General features: G+C 38.7%; 1 pseudogene; it reads right to left on the bottom strand.

Moving 5' to 3' along the window:
• Nucleotides 1–423: 423 nt before the first annotated feature.
• On the bottom strand, nt 424–968 carry LOC129478377 (ADP-ribosylation factor 1-like; annotated as a pseudogene).
• Between the last annotated feature and the right edge of the window lie 14,479 nt (nt 969–15,447).

Raw genomic sequence — 15,447 nt, 5'->3', positions numbered from 1 at the left:
GCACTGAGTTTGGGTTAAAAATCAACCACCGAAATGGGTATCAACACAGCTCTGAAGTTAGAGGCACCCCCAGCTCTCCCAAATTGGCGACTCTCAGAGGCCAGGTACCCATGAGCCTATGTCCCCTCTCAGCACTGAAGAATGAGTTGATTTTTCTTTTTACAGTAAAACAAACAAACAAACAAAACCTGAGTAATATTGCATAGGAGTAGCAGAAACTGCCTCACTGGAAACAAAAAGTATTTACATTAAATAAAAAGTCTGGCCACAGGCTATGTCTGCCACATTTATAGCACAGTATGATGCACATGGTGACCAAACCAAGGAGGCAGTTTCTGGCACTCACACCACAGAGCTGCACATTTGCCACATGAGGATAAAGTGAAGGGGAAGACGAGCAATGAGAGTAAGAGGGTGTTGCATTCACTTCTGGTTCCAGAGTTGATTGGACTGCCAGTCCAGTCCTTCACAGAGCCTGCCTCCACTAATGGCACAGGTGGCCCAAATGCACCAGTTCCTGTGGCACAGGTAGTGCAGCCCCAGCTTGTCTGTGATCTTGGCTGCATTCCTGGCATTGGGGAGGCCCTGCTTGTTGGCAAGCACCAGGAGGACTGCACCCAGAGCTCATCCTCAGCCAGCATCCTAAAGAGCTCCTCCCAGGCATCCTTTCCACACTCTCTATCATTGCTGTCCACTGCGAACATCAGTCCTTGTGTATTTTGGAAGTAGTGGTGCCACAGAGGCCAGATGTTTTCTTGGCTGCCCATGTTCCACATGGTTAAGCTGATGTTCCTGTACTCCATGGTTTCCACATTGAAGCCTATGGTAGGGATGGTGGTCATGATGTCGCTCAGCTTCAGCTTATACAGGATTGTTGTTTTCCCTGCAGCACTGAGGACCATGATGAGGATGTGCATTTCTTTTTTGCCAAAAAGGCTTTCGAAGAGGTTGACAAAGATGCTCCCCATGCTTGTGGACAGATGGAAGGATGCTGGCCAGGGACACCTTGGTGACTGTTGCTCTGAGCTACGTGTTGATTTTGCTCCCTAATGCATTTTAAACATGAAAATCATGCAAAGTAACTTTTTCTATCACAGTGGAATGAAGCAAGAGATCAATAGCAGCTAGTCCCTTCAGGAACACGAGGTGTTGGCACAGCAAGACTGCCATCAATTCTGCATGGTCACAATAGAGATGTCTGTGACGCACTTGTCCTTAGATCACCCTGCATCTCATAGCCTTGTGCTTGTCCCTGTGCTCCCATGGTTCTTAAGGGCTAGTCTTAGAGCCCATGGCTGTCTCATTCTCCCCCAGGCCACCTCCCCACCCACCTGCCTGCCTGTAGCCTGCTCAGAGGACATAGGGTCCTACTGTCCCTTGGTCAGCATGTGGCCAGAGCAGGCCCATGGTCTTCAGCTCTTGTGCTCACTGAGGCACATTGGTGGGATATCTGGGGCCTCATCACGGTTAATGAGACAGCAAGGAAAGTGAACTGTGCACCTACACCCACAGCCCCTCAGGAGCACCCCATCTCCATATATGTCTTACCTGTCTCTCACTCAGACTGCAAGCATCCAAGTTGCCATAAAAAAAGATGGCCTTGGGCTGGGCACGGTGGCTCATGCCTGTAATCCCAACACTTTAGGAGGCCGAGGCGGGCAGATCACAAGGTCAGGAGTTCAAGACCAGCCTGACCAACATGGTGAAACCCTGTCTCTACTGAAAAATACAAAAAAATTAGCCGGGCGTGGTGTCAGGTGCCTGTAATCCCAGCTACTCAGGGGCTGAGGCAGAGAAATGCTTGAACCCAGAGGTGGAGGTTGCAGTGAGGTGAGATCGCACCACTACACTCCAGCCTGGGCAACAGAGTGAGACTCTGTCTCAAAAAAAAAAAAAGATAGCCTTAACCGGGTGTGGGGGCTCACACCTGTAATCCCAGCACTTTGGGAGGACAAGGTGGGTGGATCACTTGAGTTCAGGAGTTCAAGACCAGCCTGACCAACATGGCGAAATGCAATACAAAAATTACAAAACTACGAAAATTAGCCAGGAGTGGTGGCAGGTCCCTGTAATCCCAGCTCTTGGGAGGCTGAGGCATGAAAATCTCTTGAACCTAGGAGGCAGAGGTTGCAGTGAGCCGAGATCGTGTCACTGCACTCCAGCCTGGGTGACAGAGTGAGTGACTGAGACTCTGTCTCAAAAAAAAGAAAAAGAAAAAAAGATGACCTCGATTTTTTTATTTTGTATTTTGATAAACACTAAAGAAGCTGGAGCTGTGAAATTTGCCTTGGGGAAAACCTCAGAACTGGTCTATCTGGTGTTGTGGAACCTCTTACTGTTTTCAGTACACAATTAGGAATCAACTGTTTTGTATACTTGTTTTCAGTTTTCATTTAGACAAACAAGCATTGTAATTATTGGTATTAGAATAAAACCTCTTAACTGTCAAAAATAAATCAATAAATTTTAGAAAGTGTATAAAGATTTGTTTTTTGGCCTAACATATGATTTATTCTTTAGAATGTTTCATGTGTACTTGGCAAAATTATTTTGTGCTGTTGTTGGTCCCATTAGACTATAGGGTTGTTCAATTCTTGTATTTCTTTATAGATCTTCTATCTGGTTGTTCTACCTACTATTGAAAGTGAGATATTAAAATCTCCTACTATTCAAGAGCTATTTTTCCCTTCAGTTCAGTCAATGCTTGCTTCATATATTTTGGAACACTGATGTTGGGTGAATATATGTTTATTTTATTTTTACATCTTCTTACTGTATTGAAACTTTTGTCATTATGAAATGACCATTTTTGTCTGAAAAGTTTCTGACTTAAAGTCTATTTTGCCTAATATTAATATAACCACCTCTACTCCTTTTTGGTGACTATAATATCTTTTCCATCCTTTCAATTTTAGCCTATCCGTGTCTTTAGTTCTAAAATGGGTGTCTTATAAACAGCACAGAATTTGATCCTGTTTTTAAAAATCCGTTCTGCCACTATCTTTTGATTGAAGAATTTAATCTATTTACATTTAAAGTGATTACTGACAGGCACCTACTTTTGTCATTTTGTTATTTGTTTTCTGTATGTTTTATACATTTTCATAACTCATTTCCTCTCTTACTGCCTTCCTTTATATTTAATTGATTTGTAATGACATGTTTCAACTTCATTCTCATTTCTTTTTGTGTATACTCTATGAATATTTTCTTTGTAATTACCATGAGGATTACATATAACATCCTAAATTATGAAAATCTATCTTAAATTGATACCAAATTTATTTTAATCAAAAAACTGTATTACCTTATAGCTCTGTCTGCTCTACTTATGTTATTACTATCAAAAAATTTTATCTTTGTATTTTGTATACCCATTAAAATAGATTTATAATTATGTTTTATGCACTTCTCTTTTTTTAACTTTTATTTTAGATTCAGGGTACATGTGAAGGTTTGTTACATAGGTAAACTTGTGTTATGGGGATTTATTGTACAGCTTATTTCATCACACAGGTATTAAGTCTAGTACCCATTAGTTATTTTTCCTGATTGTCTCCCTCCTCCCACCCTTCACCCAATAATAAGCCCCAGTGTATGTTGTTCCCCTCTGTGTTCATATGTTCTCATCATTTAGCTGCCATGCATAAGTGATAATATGTGGTATTTCGTTTTCTGTTGATACATTAGTTTGTTAAGGATAATAGCCTCCAGCTCCATCCATATTCTCTCAAAAGACATGATCTTGTTCTTTTCCACGGCTGCATAGTATTCCATGGTGTATACGTACCACATTTCCTTTATTCAGTCCACCATTGATGGGCATATAGGTTGATTCCATGCCTTTGCTATTGTGAGTAGAGCTACAATGACCATTCATGTGCATGTGTCTTTATGGTAGAATGATTTATATTCATCTGGGTCACTGGATCAAATAGTAGTTCTGCTTTTAGCTCTCTGAGGAATCACCTTACTGCTTTCCACAATGGTTGAATTACTTTACATTCACACCAACAGTGGATAAGTGTTCCCTTTCTCTCCAGCCTCATCGGCATCATCAGTTATTTTTCGACTCTTTAATAATAGCCATTCTGACTGGTGTGAGATGGTATCTCACTGGAGTTTTCATTTGCATTTCTCTAATGATCAGTGATACTGAGCTTTTTTCATTTGCTTGTTGGCTGCATGTATGTCTACTTTTGAAAAGTGTTTGTGTCCTTTGCCCACTTTTTAATGGGGTTGTTTTTCTCTTGTAAATATAAGTTCCTTATAGATGCTTGACATTAGACCTTTTTTCAGATGCATAGTTTGCAAATTTTTCTCCTACTCTGTAGGTTGTCTGCTTATTCTGTTGATAGTTTATTTTGCTGTGCAGAAGCTCTTAAGTTTAGTTAGATCCCACTTGTCAATTTTTGCTTTTGTTGCAACTGCTTTTGGTATCTTTGTCATGAAATCTTTGCCCATTCCTATGTGCAGAATGGTACTGCCTAGGTTGTCTTCCAGGGTTCTTATAGTTTTGGGTTTTACATTTAAATATTTAATCCATCTTGAGTTAAATTTTTGTATATGTTGTAAGGAAGGTGTCCAACATCAATCTGCTGCATATGGCTAGCCAGTTATCCCAACACCATTTATTGAGTAAGGAGTCTTTTCCCCCTTGTTTGTTTCTGTCAGCTTTGTCAAAGATCATATGGTCATAGGTGTGTGCACTTATCTTTTAAATCTTATAGAATAAAAGTGGATTACAATACAAAATTACAATAATACTGTTTTTTATCTTTGTCCATGTATCTACCTTACCAGAAAACTTTACATTTATATATGGCTTTAAATTACCATCTAGTGTCCTTTAATTTCCACTTGAAGTACCCTCTTTAGCATTTCTTGTATGGTAAGTCTGGTGATAATGAGCTCCAGTACCTTTTGATTGTCTGAATATATCCTAATTTCTCCCTCATTTTTGCAAGATATAAAACTCTTGACTGACAGTTTTTTTTCTTTCAGGACGTTAAAAATACTACCCTACCACACTCTAGCCTGTGAGATTTCTGCTAAGAAATCTACTGATTGTCATATTAGAGACCCCTTGTATGTGATAAGTCACTTTTCTCTTGCTCCTTTCAGGATTATTTCTTTGTCTTTGACTTTTGTGTGTGTGTGTGGTAAAATACACCTAACATCTTAATCATTTGAAGTGTACAGTTCACTGGTATTAAATATATTCATAATGCTGTGCAACCATCACCACCATTCAACTCTATAACTCTTTTCATCTTGTAAAACTGATACTATTAAACAATAACTCACATTCCCCTCTCCCTTAAGTCCCTGACAACAACCATTATACTTTCTATCTATATAATATTGACAACTTTAAGTAACTCATATAAGTGGACTCATACAGTATTTGTCTTTTTGTGATTGGTTTATTTCACTTAGCATAATGTCTTCAAGATTCATCCATGTTGTAGCATGTGTCAGCAATTCCTTCTCTTTGAAGAGTACATAGTATTCTGGTGTGTGTATATATACATTTTGCTTATTTATTCATCTGGCAATGGACTCTTGAGTTGTTTCCATGTTTTAGCTATTGTGAATAATGCTGCTATGAACATGAGTGTAGAAACATCTCTTTAAGAACCTGTTTTCAATTGTAATTATATTCTAATATCAGAAAAAAATAGTCTTTAAGTAAAAAATTAAAAAAGGTTATAAGAGACAAAGAAGGATCTATATATCCAAAGAATATACATAGGATATATATATGATCCATATATTATATATAGGATTTATATATATCCTTCTTTGTCTCTTATATATAATATATATTTGTGTGTGTGTGTGTGTGTGTGTGTGTGTGTGTGTGTGTGTGTGTGTCTTGCTCTGTCACCCAGGATGGAGTACAGAGATATAATCATGATTTACTGCAGCCATAACCTCCTGGGTTCAAGCAATCTTCTCACCTCAGCCTCCCAAGTAGTGGGGACTACAGACAAACATAATCATGCCCAGCTAATTTTACCCTGCAGGACACTTTTTCTTTTTTTTTTTTTGAGACGGAGTCTCACTCTGTTGCCCAGGCTGGAGTGCAGTGGTGCAATCTCGGCTCACTGCAAGCTCCGCCTCCCGGGTTCACGCCATTCTCCTGCCTCAGCCTCTCCGAGTAGCTGGGACTACAGGCACCCACCACCACGCCCGGCTAATTTTTTTGTATTTTTAGTAGAGATGGGGTTTCACCGTGGTCTCGATCTCCTGACCTCGTGATCCGCCCGCCTCAACCTCCCTGCAGGACACTTTTAAGCATTACCTGTAGGAAAGGTCTAGTGGTAATGAACTCCCCCAACTTTTGTTTAATTTCTCCGTCATTTTTTTTCCTTTGTATGAGTCACACCTTCCTGTTTATTCGTATGTCATGTGTTTGTTTTTATCAAAAACTAGACATTTGAATCTAATATTGTTATAAATCTAGGAATCAGATTCTCCCCCTTAGCCAGGTTTTGCTGTTTTTTTTTAATTGTTTTTGCTTGTTGTGGTTTTCTTTTTTAATTGTAATAGGCTATCTCTGTGCCAAGGATCAGTCTAAGGTACAAACTTAAGGTCTTCTCACAACTTTTCTGATCCTGTGCCTTTCCCTGGGCATATATGATCACCTTCTAATTTTCCCCATATATGCAGTTGTTTCTACATGTCCTAGTCTTTAAAGTCTGGCTTCCAAAAGGGGAAATTGAGAAAACTTTGATGAAAAAAGAAAAATGTCACTGGCCCTTAATATCCCCTGGAAGTCACTTCAGTTGGAGAGGAAGGGCTGGCAGCAATTAGGGAAGGTGTAACAGCCATGGCTGCCTAACTCTTTGCACGTCTAAGCTCAGAAGCATCCATCAATAATCAGAGCACAGATCACTGATATTTGGGGGACAGAGTTATTTTTGCCAAACTTGCCTCCTATAAACTGTATGCAAGTTGCTCCAGGGAAGCATGCACAGCTGCCTGCTACAGGGCTATGTGTAGAGGATGCTAATTGCTGTTGTGCTAAGAGCTGAATGTGATTGAAATTAATGTAATTTACCATCCACCCTTCCCCTAGAAGTTGCAAACCTTTAATAGACTCCAGAGTTCCAAAATAGTTACATCAGACAGATTATGCCAGTCAACTTTTGTCTGGATCAGGAGAAAGATTCCTGGAGCTTACTACTTCACCATCTTCAAGAATCCTCTCTTGTCTTTGACTTTTCAAATTTGATTATAATGGGTCCTGACTTTTGGCAGTTTTACTATAATGTGTCTCTTTGGATTTATTTTCTTTAGAGATTTTTGAGCTTCTTGGATTTATTTATCCATGTCTTTCCTCATATTTGGGACACTTTTAGCTATTATTTCTTCAAATAATCTCTCTGCTCTCTTCTCTCTTCTTTTTCTGTCTTTGTAAGAAAAAAAAATTTCGTGAAAATTGGTATTTTTGGCCCCCTTTATATTTATATTGTTTCACTTGATGGTTTCCCATTGTCCCTTATGCTCATAACAGAGTAGCTGAGACTGGGTACTTTATCATGAACAGAAATGTATTGGCTCACATTCCAGAAGCTGTGAAGTCCATTATCAAAATTGCTAGCATCTGGTGAGGGCTTTCCAGTTGAGTCATCACATGACAGAAGGCAAGACGGTGAGAGAGCAAAAGGAGGATGAACTTACCCTTTTATAAGGACAGCTATGCCACCCGTGAGGGCAGAGCCCTGCAGCTAATCACCTCTTAAAGGCCCTACCCTCTTAATACTGTTACAATGCAAATTAAATTTGAATATGAGTTTCAGAGGGAACAAACATTCAAATCATATAGGTATCTCATCACAGCTTTTTCTCAGAGGCTTAGATTTCTATTGTATTCCTCTGCCTGTACTCTCTTGTCCCCAGGTGTCCATTGGTCTGCAATCTCCCAGCATTTTTCTTGCACTATAGCACCCACCACTTCCTTTCATGGCTTCCATCCTTAGAAACAAGCTATGCTATTTTACTCCACCTGAGCATTGAGTCAGGTGAGACCAAAACCAGTACCTGGAGCAGCTCAAACACCAGAATGTTACAAAGAAGTTTTGTTATGTTCCTTCCATTTTGAGGGAAGGAACAAGGAATTGGTCCAGGTGACACCAGGGAGATATTGGAGCTAGAGCAAGTGAAAAATGCCATGAAATTTGGTAGTGTTTTGAAAGTGGCTTTTTCTTGATTGGATATCACTTTGTTTCTATGATCTTTGGTTTCCTGAAGGCCAATAAAGACATTTTAGTAAGTATGTCCTTGTTTATTTGATGTTTCCATAGGAAAAACAAGATCTACAGCTTCCCAGTCCACCATCTTGCTGACATTACCCTTTATAAATTAATTTTATATGCAGAGTGAGCTAGGCAGCAAAATTTACTTTATATATTGATTTCTAGTTATTCTAGAACCACTTATTGGAAATATATTTTACTTTCCAGTGCTGGCCTTGATTAGTTGTCAAATGCATAAATTGACCTTGCATGTGTGGATCTATTTCTGGACTCTGTATTCTATGTCATTATTCTTCTTATCTTCCATTATGCTGATATCACACTGTCCCCATGACCGTAGCTGTATAATATTAGTTCTCAACTGCAGAGTAATTTTGCCCTCCCTGTACATTAGGCAATTACTGCAGACATTTTTGGTTGTTGAACTGAGTGGGAGGTGTTTTGGCACCTGTATGTAAAGGCCAGGGATGTTGTTAAACATCATGTAATACAGAGGACAGCTCTGACATACACATGCACACACAGATGCACAAAATTATCTGGCCAAAATATCTGTGCTAAGGTTGAGATATTTCACTATATATTAAGTCTTAAAAATCAAGTAGTGTAAGTCTTTGGTTCTCCTTTCAATACAATTTTGTCTATTTAAGTAGCTTTTCCTTTTCCTTTGATTTTAGAATCAACTTGTCAGGGCCTGGCACAGTGGCTCATGCCTGTAATTCCAGCACTTTGGGAGGCCAAGGCGGGTGTATCACCTGAGGTCAGGAGTTCAAGACCAGCCTGGCAAACATGGTGAAACCCTGTTTCTGCTAAAAAATACAAAAATTAGCTGGACATTGTGGCATGCACCCATAGTCCCAACTACTCAGGAGGCTGAGGCAAGAGAATTGATTGAACCGGGGAGGTGGAAGTTGTAGTGAGCTGAGATTATGCCACTGCACTCCAGCCTGGGTGACAGAGCAAGACTCCATCTCAAAAAAAAAAAAAAAGAATCAACTTATCAGTTTCTATAGAAATGTCTTTTGTTATTGTGGTTAAGATTATAATTGGGAATTATATTAAATCTAGAGATTAATTTGGAAAGATTTTATATTTTATCAATATTGAGTATTCCTATCCATAAACATGGTATATCTCTTCAACTTTTTAATGTAACATCTTTGTGAGAAAAAATGTTTGTGAAAATTGGTATTTTATTTTATTTAGATGTTTTTAACGAAGTCACTGGTGAATCAATCTGATATAGCACTTTTGTGTATGGGAAGGTTTCAAATTATACATTATAATTTTAAATATATTATAAGAATGATCAGATTTTGCTTTTCTCTTTGGTTTGGGTTTGTATCCCCCACCCCCCAATCTCATCTTATACTCTCATAATTCCCACATGTATGCAAGGGACCCAGTGGGAGATAATTGAATCATGGGAGTGGGTCTTTCCCTCATTATTCTTGTGATAGTGAATAAGTCTCACGAGATCTGATGGTTTTAAAAACAGGAGTTTCCTTGCACAAGCGCTCTCTGTTTGCCTGCTGCCATCCATGTAAGATGCGACTTGTTCCTCCTTGCCTTCCACCAGGATTGTGAGGCCTCCCCAGCCACATGAAACTGTAAGCCCATTAAAATTCCTTCTTTTGTAAATTGCCCAGTTTTGGGTATCTCTTTATCAGCAGCATGAAAATGGACTAACACAGTAAATTGTTTCCAGGAGTGGAGTGCTGCTGAAAAGATACTTTAAAATATGGAAGCAACTTTGGAACTGGGTAACAAGCAGAGGCTGGAACAGTTTGGAGGGCTCACAAGAGGACAGGAAAATGTGGGAAAGTTTGGAACACCCTAGAGACTTGTTTAATGGCATTGACCAAAATGCTATGATATGGACAATGAAATCCAGTCTGAGGTGCCCTCAGATGGAGATGAAAAACTTGTTGGGAACTTGAGCAAAGGTGACTCTTGGTTATGTTTTAGCAAAGAGAATGTCAGCATTTTGCCCCTGCCCTAGAGATTTGTGGAACTTTAAACTTGAGAGAGATGATTTAAGGTATCTGGCAGAAGAAATTTCTAAGCAGTAAAGAATTCAACATGTGACTTGGGTGCTGTTAAAGGCATTCAGTTTTAAAAGGGAAAAAGAGCATAAAAGTTTGGAAATGTGCAGCCTGACAATGTGATAAGAAAGAAAATCTCATTTTCTAAGGAAACATTAAAGCGGCCTGCAGATATTTGCCTAAGTAACAAGGAGCCAAATGGTAATCATCAAGACAATGGGGAAAATGTCTCCAGGGCATGTCAGAGAACTTTGCAGCAGCCCATTTCATCACAGACCCAAAAACCTAGGAGGAAAAAATGGTTTCATTGGCTGGGCCTAGGGTCCCTCTGCTGTGTACAGTCTAGGGACTTCGTGGCCTGTGTCCCAGCTGCTCCAGCCATGACTAAAAGGGTCCAAGCTACTGCTTGGGCCATGGCTTCAGAGGGTGCCAGCCTCAAGCATTGGCAGCTTCCACAGAGTGTTGAGCCTGTGGGTGGACAGAAGTCAAAAATTGGGGTTTGGGAACTTCTGCCTAGGTTTTAGAAGATGTATGGAAACCCCTGAACGTCCAGGCAGAAGTTTGCTGCAGGGGTGGGGCACTCATGGAGAATCTCTGCTAGAGCAGTGCAGAAGGGAAATATGGGAGCCCCCACACAGAGTCCCTGCTGGGGCACTGCCTAGTGGAGCTGTCAGAAGAGGGCCCCATCCTCCAGACCCCAGAATGGAAGATCCACTGACAGTTTGCACCATGCAACTGGAAAAGCTGCAGACACTCAACACAAGACTGTGAAGGCAGTTGGAAAGGAGGCTATACTCTGCAAAGCCACAGAGACAGAGCTGCCCAAGACCATGGGAATCTACCTCTTGCATCAGTGTGACCTGAGTTTGCAACATGGAGTCAAAAGATACCATTTTGGAGCTTTAAGATTTGACTGCCAAGCTGGATTTCGGATTTGCATGGCGCCTGTAGCCCCTTTGTTTTGGCCAATTTCCTCATTTGAAATAGCTGTATTGACCCAATGCCTGTACCCTCATTGTATCTAGGAAGTAACTAACTCACTTTTGATTTTACAGGCTCGTAGGTGGAAAGGACTTTTCTTGTCTCAGATGAGACTTTGGACTGTGGACTTTTGAGTTAATACTGAAATGAGTTAAGACTTTGGGGGACTGTTGGGAAGGCATGATTGGTTTAGAAATGTGGAGACATGAAATTTGGGACAGACCAGGGGCAGAATTATATGGTTTGGCTTTGTGTCTGCACCCAAAACTGATCTTGTAGCTCCCATAATTCCCACGTGTTGTGGAAGGGACCTGGTGGGAGGTCTTTCATAATTACATAATAGTGGCAGGTCTTTCCCATGCTATTCTCATGGTAGTGAGATCTGATGGTTTTAAAAACAGGAGTTTCCCTGAACAAGCTCTCTCTGTTTGTCTGCTGCCATCCATGTAGAACGTCTCTGCCTTCAATTATTATCATGAGGCCTCCCCAGCTACATGGAACTGTAAGTCCATTAAACCTCTTTCTTTTGTAAATTGCCCAGTTTTGGGTGTGTCTTGATCAGCAGCATGAAAACAGACTAAAACAAGTCAGTTTTGCAAAGTTGTATTTTACAATAAATTCTTCCATTTCATTTAATTTGTTTAATGTATTCATTCAAGTTATTATTTATAGTCTCTTTTTTACCTTTTTTGATGTCTGTACCATCTGTAAGAATACTTTATTATAACTAATACTGGCAATTAGCATCTTCTCTTTTTTGTCTAGCTAGAGGTAATTTACTAATCTTTTCAACTTTTGGTTTTGTTAATATTCCTGTTATCTATTGCATTGATTCTGCTCTGATCTTTATTATTCCTTTCTTCTACATATTTCAGGCTTAATTTTTTCTGCTTCAGTTTTCGAATAGTAGCTGCTTGAAGCATTGATTGTAAACTTTCCTTGTTTTCTAATACAATTACTTAAAGCTATAAATTTTTCTCTAAATTCTGTTTTGTCTGCATTCTGAATATTTTGATATGTTTTCTTTCAATTATCATTTAGCTTGAAACATTTTTAAATTTCTCTAGTGCTTTCTTTTTTGATTCATATGTCATTTTAAAGTATATTTTTAGTTTCCAAATATTGTAGACTTTCCTTTGTATTCTGTTATTTTAAAAGCAACTTTATTGAAGTACAATTTGTGTATTATAAAAATTGTGCTCTTAAGTGTATAATTCTTTAGGAAACTTCTAAGTTGTGCAATTCTTACCATAATCTAGTTTAAAAATATTTTATTCTGTTTATCAGTTGGATAATTTCTACTGATGTGTCTTCAATTTTACTACTCCAATAATTCTTCATCTTCCAACTGCTATTAAACTCACAGATTTTTTTTTAATTTTAGTTATTAGCCATTACATTCCTAGAATTCTACTTGGTTTTTCTTTATAGTTTCTACTTCTCTGTTGATAGTTCCCATTTATTTATTCTTTGTGACTATCTTTATGTTCTTAAGCATATTCACATAATGTATATGTAACATAACAACATTATATATATACATTTATGTAATAACATCATTGTCTGCTAATTTTAACAGGTAGGTCATCTTGATAACTTGTTTATTATCTACTTTTTCTCTTGTCAGTGGTTATATTTTCATGTTTCTTCTCATTTCTATTAATTTTTATTATGTCTTAGATGTTTTGGAGATGTGTTGTAGAGATTCTAGGTTTTCTTATTTTGAAGAGCCTTGATTTTGTTCTCACAAATAGTCTAATGAACTTGTGGAAGTTTGATTTTTTACTTTGTTAGGGTGGTTTACTTTGAGTTTGTTCTTAGGTTTATGAAAAATTCATAGTCCAGGGACATAGTCGTTACTCCTAACAAGTGGCCATTTCAATGGAAAACACAATGTGCTTACTAATCTCCTCTAACTTTGCATAGTTCAAACTCAAAACTCTGTCTCCCATGGACTGAGTAGAAGTTAAAATATCTATTCATCATTTTTAGTCTTCAAGTTGTTTCTTTTCATCAGGTTCTTTGTAGTCAAGCCCCTGGTTTGTGCCACTTAAGAGTGGACCCTTTGGGAAATGTGTATGCAGATTTGGGGGTGTCTCTTCTATGCCTCTTTCTTTTCTGAAATATCATCTCTCTGTTTCCAGCTACTCTACAACCTGGAACTTCATGCTTTGATCCTGAAGACCAATAAGACTACTTAATTTTTTAGCCACCTTAGCTAGAGGTCTTGGAAGTGCCCTGGGGGAAAACTCCTATAAATATGTTTCTTACTCAACACATTTCTGTTCTTTCAAGAGCCAAATCCCCTTCAGTCTCTGCCTACTTCTCCCCTCCCATTTCCTCTCCAATGATTTCAAATCATTGTTTTACAAATTTTTTTCTAGAGTTTATAATTTTATCTAATGAGTATGAGTTCAATAAAATCTACTCTCATTACTGAAATAAGAACGCCTGCTGTATTCTTATTCCTGGTTCATATGAAGGGTATTATAGTACTGAAATTGTATTCGTGCTGGAGAAATGGTGAAATTCTTTGAAATGGGCAAAAAAAGATTGCTGAACCCCCTGTCTAGTAGACTATGCCTAGTTAGCTGTCTTTATCTTTCATTATGTTTTGAACTATTTTATAGCTAAATTGTAGAAATCAGACAGTAATGCCAATGACTCCATAACAATGCAAACAGATTTCGTGGGGAAGAATTCAATAATTTATTATTCCAGGGATATTGGCTATTTCTGCATTTATTTAAAACATCTCTGACTGGGTGTAGTGGCTCACACCTGTAATCCCAGCACTTTGGGAGGCTGAGGCGGGCAGATCATGTGAGGTCAGGAGTTCGAGACCAGCCTGGCCAACATGGTGAAACCCTGTCTCTACTAAAAATACAAAAAAAAAAAAAAATCCCAGCTACTTTGGAGGCTGAGGCAGGAGAATCGCTTGAACCCGGGAGGTGGAGGTTGCAGTGAGCCAAGGTCGTGCCACTGCATTCCAGCCTGGGTGACAAGAGCAAGACTGCATCTTAAAAAAAAAAAAAAAAAAATCTGTATTTCTGATTGTATTGTACTTATATATGTATTTTCTATAAATTCTCTTTTGAACTGGTTGTAACATTTTACTGTCTCTTACATTAATTAATGTATTAAAATGTATTTGCATGTGTTCATTTTATATTTGTATGAGAAGCATAATTTTACCTTTTAAAAAGTTATCTTCTAACTCTATCAAAACCGTAAGTCTTAAACATAACTCAGTTTGCCAATGAAAATTTGCTTTTAATATTGCTACCACTGAAATGTGGATCACTACGTAGGGTTCCTTAAATTTACCCAAAGGCTCCCAGGTTGTAGATTAAGTTTAAAACCCTCACAAACATCACATACAAATGCATCACATACCAAAATATTTTGAAGTAAACTACTACACAGACTTTACCAGATAGATCAGCAAAGACTTTTAACAGAAGGGCATAAAGAAAGGTTAAGTTTAAGCTTATGGGAGATAATTGAGGATCATTTTCAACCATTATCTGGTTGAAGATACAAACATGGTCTGTTTGTTTTAATATCAAATCACTCTTAATTTCAACATATCAACATAGAAGAAACCATATTAGATAGCTATCCCACAAGACCCATGGCTATTAATCATCTTTTTGGCAACTATCCAGCAAAAGTGTAGCATCTTGTTATTTTGAATTATGTGAATTAGTTTGTCAAGGTTATAGCACAACTATTTGATTTAGCATGATGACACAAATGATGTAGTCATATAATGCTATTTTCCTTGTAATCACAGTGTTAAATGGTCTTCGTGATGTACCCACAGCCAACTGAATGATGCATTTTCAAAGACTTTGCTTTATAAAATCAAAAAATCACAACGGTTTCCAATTTTTTTTTCAATCTTTTTCAATTTAAAAGTAAACTTTACTGTCGAAGATGCAAACTTGGGGAGGGCAGAAAGATCACACACAAGGCTGCCACTTCACAGGGTGACATGGCGGCAGGGCAGAGGGGCTCTTCACTTCCCAGATGGTGCAGCTGCAAGGCAGAGCCGCTCTGCACTTCCTAGACAGTGGGGCCGAGGGGCTCCTACTCCCCAGACGGTATGGCGGCGGGGCAGAGGCCCTCCTCACTTCCGAGATGGTGGGGCGGCC

This window comes from Symphalangus syndactylus, chromosome 3, assembly GCF_028878055.3.
Source record: "Symphalangus syndactylus isolate Jambi chromosome 3, NHGRI_mSymSyn1-v2.1_pri, whole genome shotgun sequence".
Classification (NCBI taxonomy): Eukaryota; Metazoa; Chordata; class Mammalia; order Primates; family Hylobatidae; genus Symphalangus; species Symphalangus syndactylus.
The sequence above is the reverse complement of the archived record's forward strand: the minus strand, read 5'-3'. Positions and strand labels throughout refer to the sequence as shown.